Consider the following 11,242-nt stretch of genomic DNA (forward strand, 5'->3'; position numbering starts at 1 on the left):
TCTGCCTATTAAATAATACACAATTGACTTGGGTTTTGAAAACTTTCTGCAAGAGATGTACCAAAACAAATCACAGAAGAGCATAAACAGAAGCGTTTGGACATCTGCAAACAAAATTCAGACTGATACTCGAAGGAAGGGAAAGGATTCTTTAAAAAAGTTCTTATTGGTGACAAGACATGGATTCATCACTATGAGACTGAGAGTAAACTGCAAAATATGGAAGGGAATCATCCTCAATCACCAACCAAGTAAAAGTTCAAACATCAACCATCACCTGGAAAAATATATACTTACAGTTTTCTGGGATTCTCAAGGTATCTGGAAAAAGGTTCAACAACCAACAGTGCTCATTACAGTGAGATGCTCACTGAAAAGCTGAAGTTTAAATTGTGGATTAAACGCAGAGAACTGCTATCCATGGGCATTGTGATCTTGCATGAAAATACACATCTGCACACCTCTGCCCACACTGTTGACACTTTGCAAAAACTTCATTTTGAGGTGTTAACAACGCATCCTTACTATGGTTCTATCTTGCTCCATGAAACTTTCATCTGTTTTGATCCCTGAATGTAGCCTTCAAGGACAACGACTCACTTCTGAAGGAGAAGGAACACAACAGTGCATCTGTGGCTCAAGGCTTGGCCTAAAGCATTTTTTAATAGGGAAATATGAAAGCTTGTTCACAGTTGGACAAAGTGTAATGAAAAGCAAGGAGATTATGTTTTAAAATAATGTATTTATCTTTTTTTTAAAGTTAATTAAAATAAATTCTAAAGGATTTGAAAATAAAATGAATTCTATGGGAGCAGAAAGCCTCACTGTGTGGAATGACTTGTAGGTTCAAAGCAATGACCTAGTGGTGTGCAGTCCAGTGCTTATCCTATATATATAATCTGGACAAAGTATTCCAAAATATCTTTAAATAGTTTGAAAATGAAACAGTAATAAAGAAATGTTATTTAAAATATATACTAGTGGAACTGTTGTGGTACCATAGGATAACTGCTAACCACAAGGTCAGCAGTTCAAACCCACCAACTGCTCCCTGGAAACTATACAGGATTGCTATGATTGGGAATTGACTCGACACTCAACAGTAACAAGAAGTTACCACTTACCATAAAATGCTAAGGAAGAAATTCACCTTCCCAGTTTAGAAAATGACACACTTCTTTCAATTAATCTTTCTAGTAGCAGTGCTTTTTGATGTGACATTTAAGGGAAGGAAGTAACTCAATGACTCATTTTTAAGTGACCAAGTTTCCAGTTAGATGAAAATCAGAAACATGACAAAATGACCCAAACAAGTTGAAAGCCTTGGGAAAGTACCAGAAAGGATGAACTTAGAGGAATAGTAATAATATAAAGGAAGTATTAGTAGGTAGTAGGTGGATACTCAGTCATAAGGAGATGATGGAGTATTCTTTGAAAATTTTGAAAGCCTAAGGGACAAATTAAAATGAGTAAAAGATCAGAAACACAGATGGTAGAAAATATGATGCAGATTCAATGAGAGATGGACTCTTGTTCAACACATAGAATCTTCTGAGTCTTAGAAAAATTTATTAGAAAAGGAAATACTGTAGTCAACACAGAAAGGAATTTTAAGTAAAAATGTACCATGTACTGCCAGAAGAATAAACAAATCTGTCCTGGAAGAAGTGGAGCCAGACTGCTCCTTGGAAGTAAGGATGAGTAGACTTTGTCTCATGCACTTTAGAAATGTTGTCAGGAGGATCCAGTCCCTGGAAAAAGACATCATGCTTGGTAAAGAGCAGGGTCAGTGAAAAAGAAAAAGATTACCATCCCCCTCATCCCCATAACAATAAACTCAGACATACCTACAATTGTGAGGCTAGGACAGGACAGTGTTTCATGCTGCTTCATTCAAAACCAACTCTATGTCATATAACAACAATGTCATATAATCCCATATTAAAGTAACAAATTGTTTCTTTCATGCACCATGATATTTATTTATAAGAGATGTAACTTCTTATCAGGACCTTGAAATCTATTCCAAATTTCACTCTTAAACACTATCAGTTGCCCTTTAGAATACAAACTGATTTCAAAAGTTCATAGAAAAATTGAACTGAAAGATACTCAAATTTTTCAATGAACTTATTTAAATCCTTTTGTATATCTGAAAAAGGAACAATAAAAGTAGTATCTTTTCTGTGTTCTGATAAAAAAAAAAATCAACTTTTGGTTTTATTGGTGAATCCTGGTGTAACACTGTAAGATAAGCACTGGACAGCAAAGTTGATATGAACTGCAAGGTTGGTGGTTCAAATCCACTAGCTATTCCTCGAAAACCCTATACAGGGCCACTATGCGTCAGAACTGAGGGTACTAAAACAATAACAACAAACATTATCACATTTATTACCACATCTGATACAAACCAGTCAATGACAGAAAACCAACATGTATATTTTCTTAGTTCCTCTAATGAGTCATGCTGTTTCTACATATACATCTGTAATGGACTGAATTGAGTCCCCAAAAAAGCTATGTACAAACCTTAACCTCCAGGATCTCTGAATTTGACCTTATTTGAATTTAAGGTCTTTGAAGATGTAATTAGTCAATAAGAGATTGTGCTTAATTACAGTGAGCTTTAATTTGACTGGTGTTCTTATAAAGGATTCTTCATATCGAGGATCAAGCCTGTCACTTCAGTACACAGGGTTGATAGGAATGGGCAACTTAGACATTGACTACCAAACACAGGGGCTATAAATGCATGAAGTGGCTGGCTTACAAGCTCTCAAGAGTGTGCTTAGTTTCAGAATGAGGTGGGTAAGGTAGAATCCCCACTGAATAATTTTCTTCCTGTCCAGATGGGTCTGATGAAAGGGGATGGGGAAGAATGAGGATAGGATTCTCTTGACTCAATAGTGAATAATTATTGTCATGATTAATTGTGATTGTCACAACTTTAAATATAAAATATATGAGAGAAAAAAGGGAGAACAGAGGACCTTAGGACCATTAAGAGGGAAGAACATGAGCTGTACATGGGATCCTAAGCAGAAAAATGGCTACAGCAGAGACGGAAGCAGAGGCATTGGCATAGAGAGATAGAGCACCTGAGGATTCTAGAATTCTAGACCCACAGAAGGAGAAAGGCTGTGTGATTGCAGGCAGGAGGCTACCTTGCAAAATGTGCCCTTAGGTCATTTAAATGAGTATATCTATATATCTTTGTTTATATATTCTGTGTGTTTCATGTACATAAAGAAAAAAAGGGGAAGTAGAATAGAGATAAATACTGTTAATCAATGTTGCATGGAGGGGATTGTAATCATTACAATGAAATAAAGTATGATTGGTTCAGTGTAAAAGTGATGATCTGTCCTGTAATCTATCACTCAACTCATGATAAGATCTTTTAAAAAGAAAGAAAGAATAGACATGGAAACAAAAAGAGGCTTCTAAGGTCAGACAGCAGAGTAGGCAGACACACTTAGTTAACCGTCTGCAACAAAGACAGGAAAATGAGAAAAACAGATACAAATGGTGATCCTGGAACCCTGACCATCATAGAATAAGACAGGGAGATGGACTGAGTGTCAACTGGAAGAGGAAATGGAATAGTTAAAGGAGGAGAGAAGAAAAACAAGCAGATTTTAGGCTAGCTTGGATTGGTGGTGCCATTTTGAGCTTTTGTGAGAGTTTGTGTTTTCAGGTACACAGAGGCACAGGATGTTACTGGAGACTGATGGCAAGGGGGTGTATTTCTCCCTTGTTCCTGTGCCCTCCTGGTAGCTGGGTACATAACCAATCCCTATTCTTGCCAGCCCAGCTGCCAACTACACCACCCCATCCTGTGGAGCCTCTGCTCTGCCTGGGGTTGGATTACAGGCACAGTGGCCAATTCTGGAGATGTGTGAACCCACCCTGAACTATGCTACACAGTGAATAGAAAACCATGTCCTCACTTCCAATTTCTAAGTCATCCACCAGAAAATAGGTGGTGAGTGCGTAAGAACACATGAATACATAATCATAAATTAAATATAACTACAAGAACACAGCTGCTGTTGTTGTTAAGTGCCATAGAGTCGGTTCCAACCCACAGCGTTCCTGAACAGGCTTTCCGAGGCTGTAAATCTTTAAGGGAGCAGAAAGCCTAATTTTTCTCCCGTGGAGCAGCTGGTAGTTTCAAACTGCTGACCTTGCAGTTCGCAGCCCAACTCGTAACCACTACGCTACCAGAACTCCTTAACAAAAACACATTAGCTCCTCAGAAATCCTGTACTGGGCCCCTATGTCAGAACCATCTCGATGGCATTTAGCAACAACAACAATGACAACACAATGTCTCAGAAAAAAAAAAAAAAAAATAATTCCAGCTTACACAAATAAACAAAACATAGTACCTGAAATAAGTGATGAAAAATAGTAAGAGAACTACATGATAAGAAATTCAAAAGAATGCTATTTAGGCACCTTAGGAGCTCTGGTAGCGTAGTGGTTACGAATCGGGCTGCGAACCATAAGGTCAGCAGTTCGAAACTACCAGCTGCTCCGGGGGAGAAAGATGAGACTTTCTACTCCCGTAAGGATTTACACCCTCGGAAACCCTGTACAGGGTCGCTATGGGTCGGAACCGACTCGAAGGCACTTAACAACAACAACAATGCTTGAGACAATGATTAAGAAAACTGCAGATGAAACCAAGGAAAACATAGAAAAATAGAAAAAACACAGACCCCACCCCCAAAATAAAGACTTTAGGAAAAAAACTGACAAAACAATGAAAAACTGGGAACCACACAAAAACAGCAATTAGAAAGCCAGAAGATTAACTCTGAGATTTCAGAAGTACACAATAGACTAAAAGGACAAAGAACTAGAATTGAATCAATGAAAGGGAAAACACTACACTTGAAGAAAATTTTCTCAGTAATTATCTGCTTAAGAATTACGTAGAACACTATCAAGAAGAATAATTTATGTATGATTGGAATTCTAGATCAAGAAAAGACAAAACTTAATAATAATAACATAGAAAATTTTCCTAACATCATGAAGGACACGAAGATAACTATTCAAGAAGTTGAGGAAATTCCAGACAGGATAGACTCCAGAAGGAAAACACTAAGACATATTATTTAAAAAAAACTTTTCAAAACCAAAGAAGAGGGAAGAATCCTGAGGAGCTCAGGAAAAATCAGAAGAGAACTTAATAAGACTAAACCATGCAGGCAAGAAGACAAGGGAATGACACATATAAAATTCTGGGGGGAAAAATTTGCCAAAGTTGCATCATCTGCATATCACAGATTCTTAATAAATCTTCTTCTAATCCAAATGCCAAGTTCTTCTTCATATAATTCATTTTCTCAGATTATTTGATCAGCATATAGATTAAATGAGTATGGTGAAAGGAGACTATCTTTGCTCACACCTTTTCCTAATTTTAAATAATTCAGCATCCCTTGTCCTGTTCTAGCAATCTCCCTTGTTCTATATACAGGTTCCTCATGAGCATAACAATGTAAGTGTTCTGGAATATCAATTCTTTGCAATATTTTCCATGCTTGTCATGGTATCATAGTCAAAAGGCTTTGCATAGTCAAGCACAAGTAACCATATCTTTCATATTCTCTGCTTTCAGCCAAGATCCATCTATAGATTCAGCCATGATATCCTGCATTTCATGTCCTCTTCTGAATATGGCTTGAATCTCTGAAAGTTGTATCAAAGTATTGTTGCAACAATTTGTAATTATCTTCAGTGGAACTTTACTTGTATGTGATATTAATGATAATTGTTCCATGATTTCTCATTCCATTGGGTCACCTCTATTTGAAATGGGCACAAATATGGATCTCTTCCAATTCATTGGCCAGGTAACTGTCTTCCAAATCTCTTGACATTGATGAGTTAGTTCTTCCAGTGCTTCATCAGTTTATTGAACGATTTCAATTTGTATTCCATCACTTCCTGGAGCACTGTTTTTCATTAATGAGTTAGGTGCAGTTTAGGTTTCTTCCTTTGACATCACTGGTTCTTGAACATACGCTATGTCTTAAAATGGTTGAACATCAACCATTTCTTTTTGGTACAGTGATTATGTATTCCTTCCATCTCCTTTCTGTTAATTTATCATTCTGTTGAGAAATATTAATGACAATTGTGACATATTTTTGAACTTTCAGGAACTAAATTAGTTTATCACTTATGAAAATAGTTTAATATTATCAACCTGTAGATATTTAAGTGTTAACATTCTGTATATTAGAGAAGATAAAGAGTTTTTTTTAATTCAGGAGGTAGCGTAGTGGTTACGAATCAGGCTGTGAACCGCAAGGTCAGCAGTTCAAAACTACCAGCAGTTCCACGGGAGAAAGATGAGGCAGGCGTTCTGCTCCCGTAAAGATTTACAGCCTCGGAAACCCTGTGCAGGGTCGCTATGAGTCGGAACCGACTCCACGGCACTTAACAACAACAATTACATCATATTAAGTAAACTATAAAAAAATTTGCTGAAACTTTAGGAAGCTGAGCTTCTGAAATGTAAATTTTTTTTCTTTTTGCTTTTTATTTTTTGTTTAAATTGTGAACTTAGTGATAGTTTACATGGGAGAACATCGGCTTTACACCATTGTTACACTGAAACGATTACATTGCAATGATTACAATCTTCTCTGTGTATCATCATTCAACAGTATTTGCTTCTATTCCCTGTTTTTCTTTTTTTGGGGGGAGGGGGGAAGATATACACAAAAACACTCAGGAATATATAATAATTTAAACAACCAAAGGGCACATTCTGCAAGCCTTTGCTGGGTAGAGGATTCTTGGGTGGAAGTTTTTTTCTTTCAGGATTTTGTATATGTCTCCCCATTACCTTCTTGCCTGCATGGTTTCTGTTGAGAAATCAGAGCTTAATCAGATTTGCTTGCCTTTGTATGTTATATTTCTCTTTTCTCTAGCTGCTTTCAAGATCCTGTCCTTGTCTTTGATTTTGCAGAGCTTGATTATTATATGCCTTGATGATTGTCTTTTAGGGTCTATCCATCCTGGTGTTCGTTGAGCTTCTTGGATGCTTATCTTTTCACTTTTCAGAATGTTAGGAAAATTGTCTTCCATCTCTTCAACTATCTCTTCTGTGGACTTGTGTGATTGTTCCTGTTCTGGAATGCAAATAATTTTTATGTTATTCCTCTTCAAGTTATCCAACATGAATCTTAGGCCTTCTTCAGATTTTTTTTATCCTTTTTTATGTTTGTTCTTCGATCTTAGTAGTGTTGAGAGATTTATCTTCTAGCTCACTAGTTCTGGCTTCTATCTCTTCAGTGCTACTCCTTTGCCCTTTCAGTGTATTGTCCATTTCTGATATTCTATTATTAATCATTTGGACCTCTTTCTGTAGGTTTTGAATTGTTTCCAATGCTGTATTTATCTTATTTGATTGTTCCTGTAGCGCTTTCCTGACTTCTCAACTCCACTGTATAGTGTTTTGATACATTTTATAATCATTTTTCTGAATTCCTTCTCAGGCATTTCCAAAGCCTGTCCATCTTCCAGTATGGAGTGTAGGTCTACTTCCAGCTCATTTGTCTCAGTCACTTTATCTCGTTTCTGAACATGTGCAGATATGGTCATCTGCTTCTGTTTTTTTGGGCATATTTAGGGGTTATCTGTAGCCTTAATATTTAGATGGGTATGTATTTTGGTATTTTTTATGCTTTCTGATTGCCTCCAGGTAGATGTGATCAGGAAATGGGCTTCCCTTTTCACTATTCTTCTTGAGAAATTTCAAGATGCCACTGTTGGTGGTTTTGATGTAACTTAGGATTTAATTTTTGGCCTATTTCTTTTTTTGGTCTGCTTGTCCCGCTCCACAATCCCCATTCAGGCATTTTTTCTAGTTATAAACAGTTCAGGGTCGGGTGTGGCTGTTTGGTTTTAACTGGAAGCTGTCTCTTTAAATTTCAAGGAGATCTGTGCACCCCTCAGAGGATGGGGCTGGGGTGTCCAGTAGCTCAGGCACCCCTATCATCACCAGAATGGAGGTGCGCAGACAGCAAGGAACCAATGAACAGATACCAAAAGAAAAGAATGTCCACACCGCTATCTCCGCTTTTCTGCCAGGTGTCTGTGGCCTCTCTGATATTTCCTCCGCTTGGTCTCACCCCAGATGGCGGCTCCTGGAGCAGCTGAGCATCCCAAACTAGAAAGCAATGGATTTCTTGCTTCTGCCACAAATTCCCCCAGCTGTAAGCTTTCCAACCTCCTAAATATTCCTTTATATGTGGTTCAGAGTTCTGGCACCATCCCCTGAGCCTGCTTGGACCTGTATTTTGTGTTGTTGCTGGCCGAGCTCCTTATTGCACTTCTACCCAATCCGCCATCTTGTTTGTTCTCCCCACCTGCAATGTTTTTGTATATAAACTTTTATTGGAACATAGATATGGCCATTTGGTTACAATTGTCTATGACTGCTCTTCTAAAACAATGGTAGTGGTAAGAAGTTGCAATAGACAAGAGACTAATTGAACCACAAATCCTTAAATAGTCACTATCTGGTCCCTGCTCAGAACTCAAATGTCCTGAAAGAAGAGACTACACTTTCTAATCTCTCTGTTATCTCTCATCACTCTTCAATCTAACCTTACTTCCACAATGACCTTTCTAAAGCAACACTACTCTACATACATTACAAACTACTCTACAAACATTACCAATGCACTTCTTAAATAACCCCATAACATAAATTTTGATAGTTCTTTATCTCTCTCTGGTTTCTCTGGCTCTTTTGTGCTGTTTTATTTTGTTCCTTTTTTATATTTCTCTTTTGTGTATTATATATAGTTCCAGGCAATTTGATCTTTTTAATGACTTGGATGGTTACCTTGAATGTGGACAATGTCTAAATCACTCCCAGCCATTGGTCTCCTAAGCTCAACGTTTTAAACTATATACAGGATATTGAATGCCACATGGAAAATTCCAAATGTTGAAAGCTGTTGTGAGCCCCACTTTCTTTTAATGATATCACTAATCCCCTAGTCCTCAAGGCTGGAAATTTTGGCAATATCATGTTCTTTCATCCCAAACATTTAAATACTTACCAAATGCTGTGAAATCTAGCCATTCTACAACCACAAAAACTTTCATACCCATTCATCCTTTTCATTTCCACAGGCAGACCTACAGTGTGGACCCTTATACTCTTTCATCTAGACTGTTATGAGTCTCTTCTATGGTCTCTTGCTTCCTTTAATGTAGATGGCTTACATGTTTATCTTCCCACAGCATAGTTCAGTTCATAGCTCTTCCCTAAGACTTTCTAGTTTCTCAACATATTCTAAGTGAAGTCCAAGTCCAAGTATTAGTCAGAGTCCCAGCAGAAAACAGATGACAGAAACTGGGCTACTGAAGAGAGTTTAATAAAAGTTTACTAAGGCAATTTTTGTCCAAACGTAAAGATAAGAAGGCAAGAAGGAACAGGAAAACTAGAGGGATGGAAATAGGGAAGACAGGATGGAAATAGAGAGAGTGTTGACACGTTATAGGAACAGCAACCAATGTCACAGAATGATTTTTGTGTAAATTGTTGAATGGGAACCTAATTTGCTATGTAAAAGTTCACCTACAGCACAGTAAAATGTCCCCTCACCCCCAAATAAAAATTTACTAAGTGGTTGGTACCACCATTCATCTGTTGTACTGTGTTTGCATATTGTTGTTGTTGTTGTAAGTGTCATCCACCTCTTAGTGACCCTGTATAGAGTTTCTGAAGAGCAGCTGGTGAGCTTGAATCACCAACCTTGCGGTTCAAACCAACATTGCAGTCCAGCACATTAAACCACAGTGCCGTGTTATCATGAAATGAGTAAAGATCCAGAATTAAAACACCAAAACAGAAAAGTGTACTGGTATTTCACAAACTGAAAGAACTGAAGAAAAATACAATCCTTGAGTTGTAAATACTGAAGGATTATTTTGACAAAATGTTGAACAATTCAGAAAGCATCACACTGGTTCCACCATACAGTTCTTTCCCACCTCATCTGAAATTGCTTTTTCCTGCTAGATGTTTCAGGTCCAGGACCAGGGATGCAGCTTTGATCACTATAAACAGGGGCAATTCCGCAGCAAAAGACTTTATATACCAGAACCTGTGTGCTAGAATTCCCAAGGGGCTGATGGGATGTACTGTACTTTCCCCTTATCTGGCAAAAGTGGAGTTCATAGTGAATAGCATATTGTCTAATAGTTGAAAGAGTCCAGCATTCTTATACTTAAGTAACCCTACCCAACATGAAGGTGTGGACTCACTAGACTGGTCTTGCTACCATCAATCTGGATTAGCACAGTAGCTGAATCTGATGTCTCTTTCCAAGGAGGAAAAGTTTCGGAAAAATTAACGAATGACAAATGGCAGGAAAGAGAAATCATAATTGAAGATAAGGAATGAATAAGTGGGTTATACGGCTGGGAAAATCTAAAGTTATGCTGATACCTTGAGAGAGACTCAAAGCAAAGGAATAATGTCTCAATAAAAATTTTTCTGGACCTAAAAATGAAAAGACAAACATTAGAAGAACCTGACCAAACCAAATGGCAAGTTCAGACCAGAATGGCAAGTTCACCCTTAAGATGTTAGGTTTTGATTCTGATCATCCCTCCATATGATAGCTGACTTCAAAACTTTGTAGTCTGTATTAGGTGTCTGGGAAACAATGAGGTAAATTGATTTCTTTAAAAATTTCAGCTACCTATCATTTTTCAGATAAGCTCAACATTAAGCATATAAATCCAAGCCTTCCTATAAAAAGACCTGAAGGGGGGAAAAAAATTATGCGAAATCTAGTAAAGCAGAGATTTATTTTCAGGAACAACGAATCCTTGGTATTTGTTCCACAAATCAAACTTCAATGATTTGTTTGCACCTAACCATATCCAAGTAGCTCAGAAAGACTGAGAACTCCAGAGTTTAGAATTATGCTACAGGTATGCCAAGCTCTTAATCACCATTTCTCCATCTGCAAAATGTTCTCACTTAGAATAGGGGCCTAAACTAAACTTTTATTTTTGTTGCCACCACCATGAATAACTCTGTTGGAGTTGAGTTAAACCCAATGATCCTCTCTATTGCCATCTGATAATAAAAGACTGAACTAAATCTTCCACCTGTAGTTCCAGGAACACTGCTGTCCTTTCTTCTCTTCAGTCTAGTATCAAGCTTAAAATATATACAGAGATTTTTTTT

Source organism: Chrysochloris asiatica, unplaced genomic scaffold (assembly GCF_000296735.1).
Source record: "Chrysochloris asiatica unplaced genomic scaffold, ChrAsi1.0 scaffold00036, whole genome shotgun sequence".
NCBI classification, from domain to species: domain Eukaryota; kingdom Metazoa; phylum Chordata; class Mammalia; order Afrosoricida; family Chrysochloridae; genus Chrysochloris; species Chrysochloris asiatica.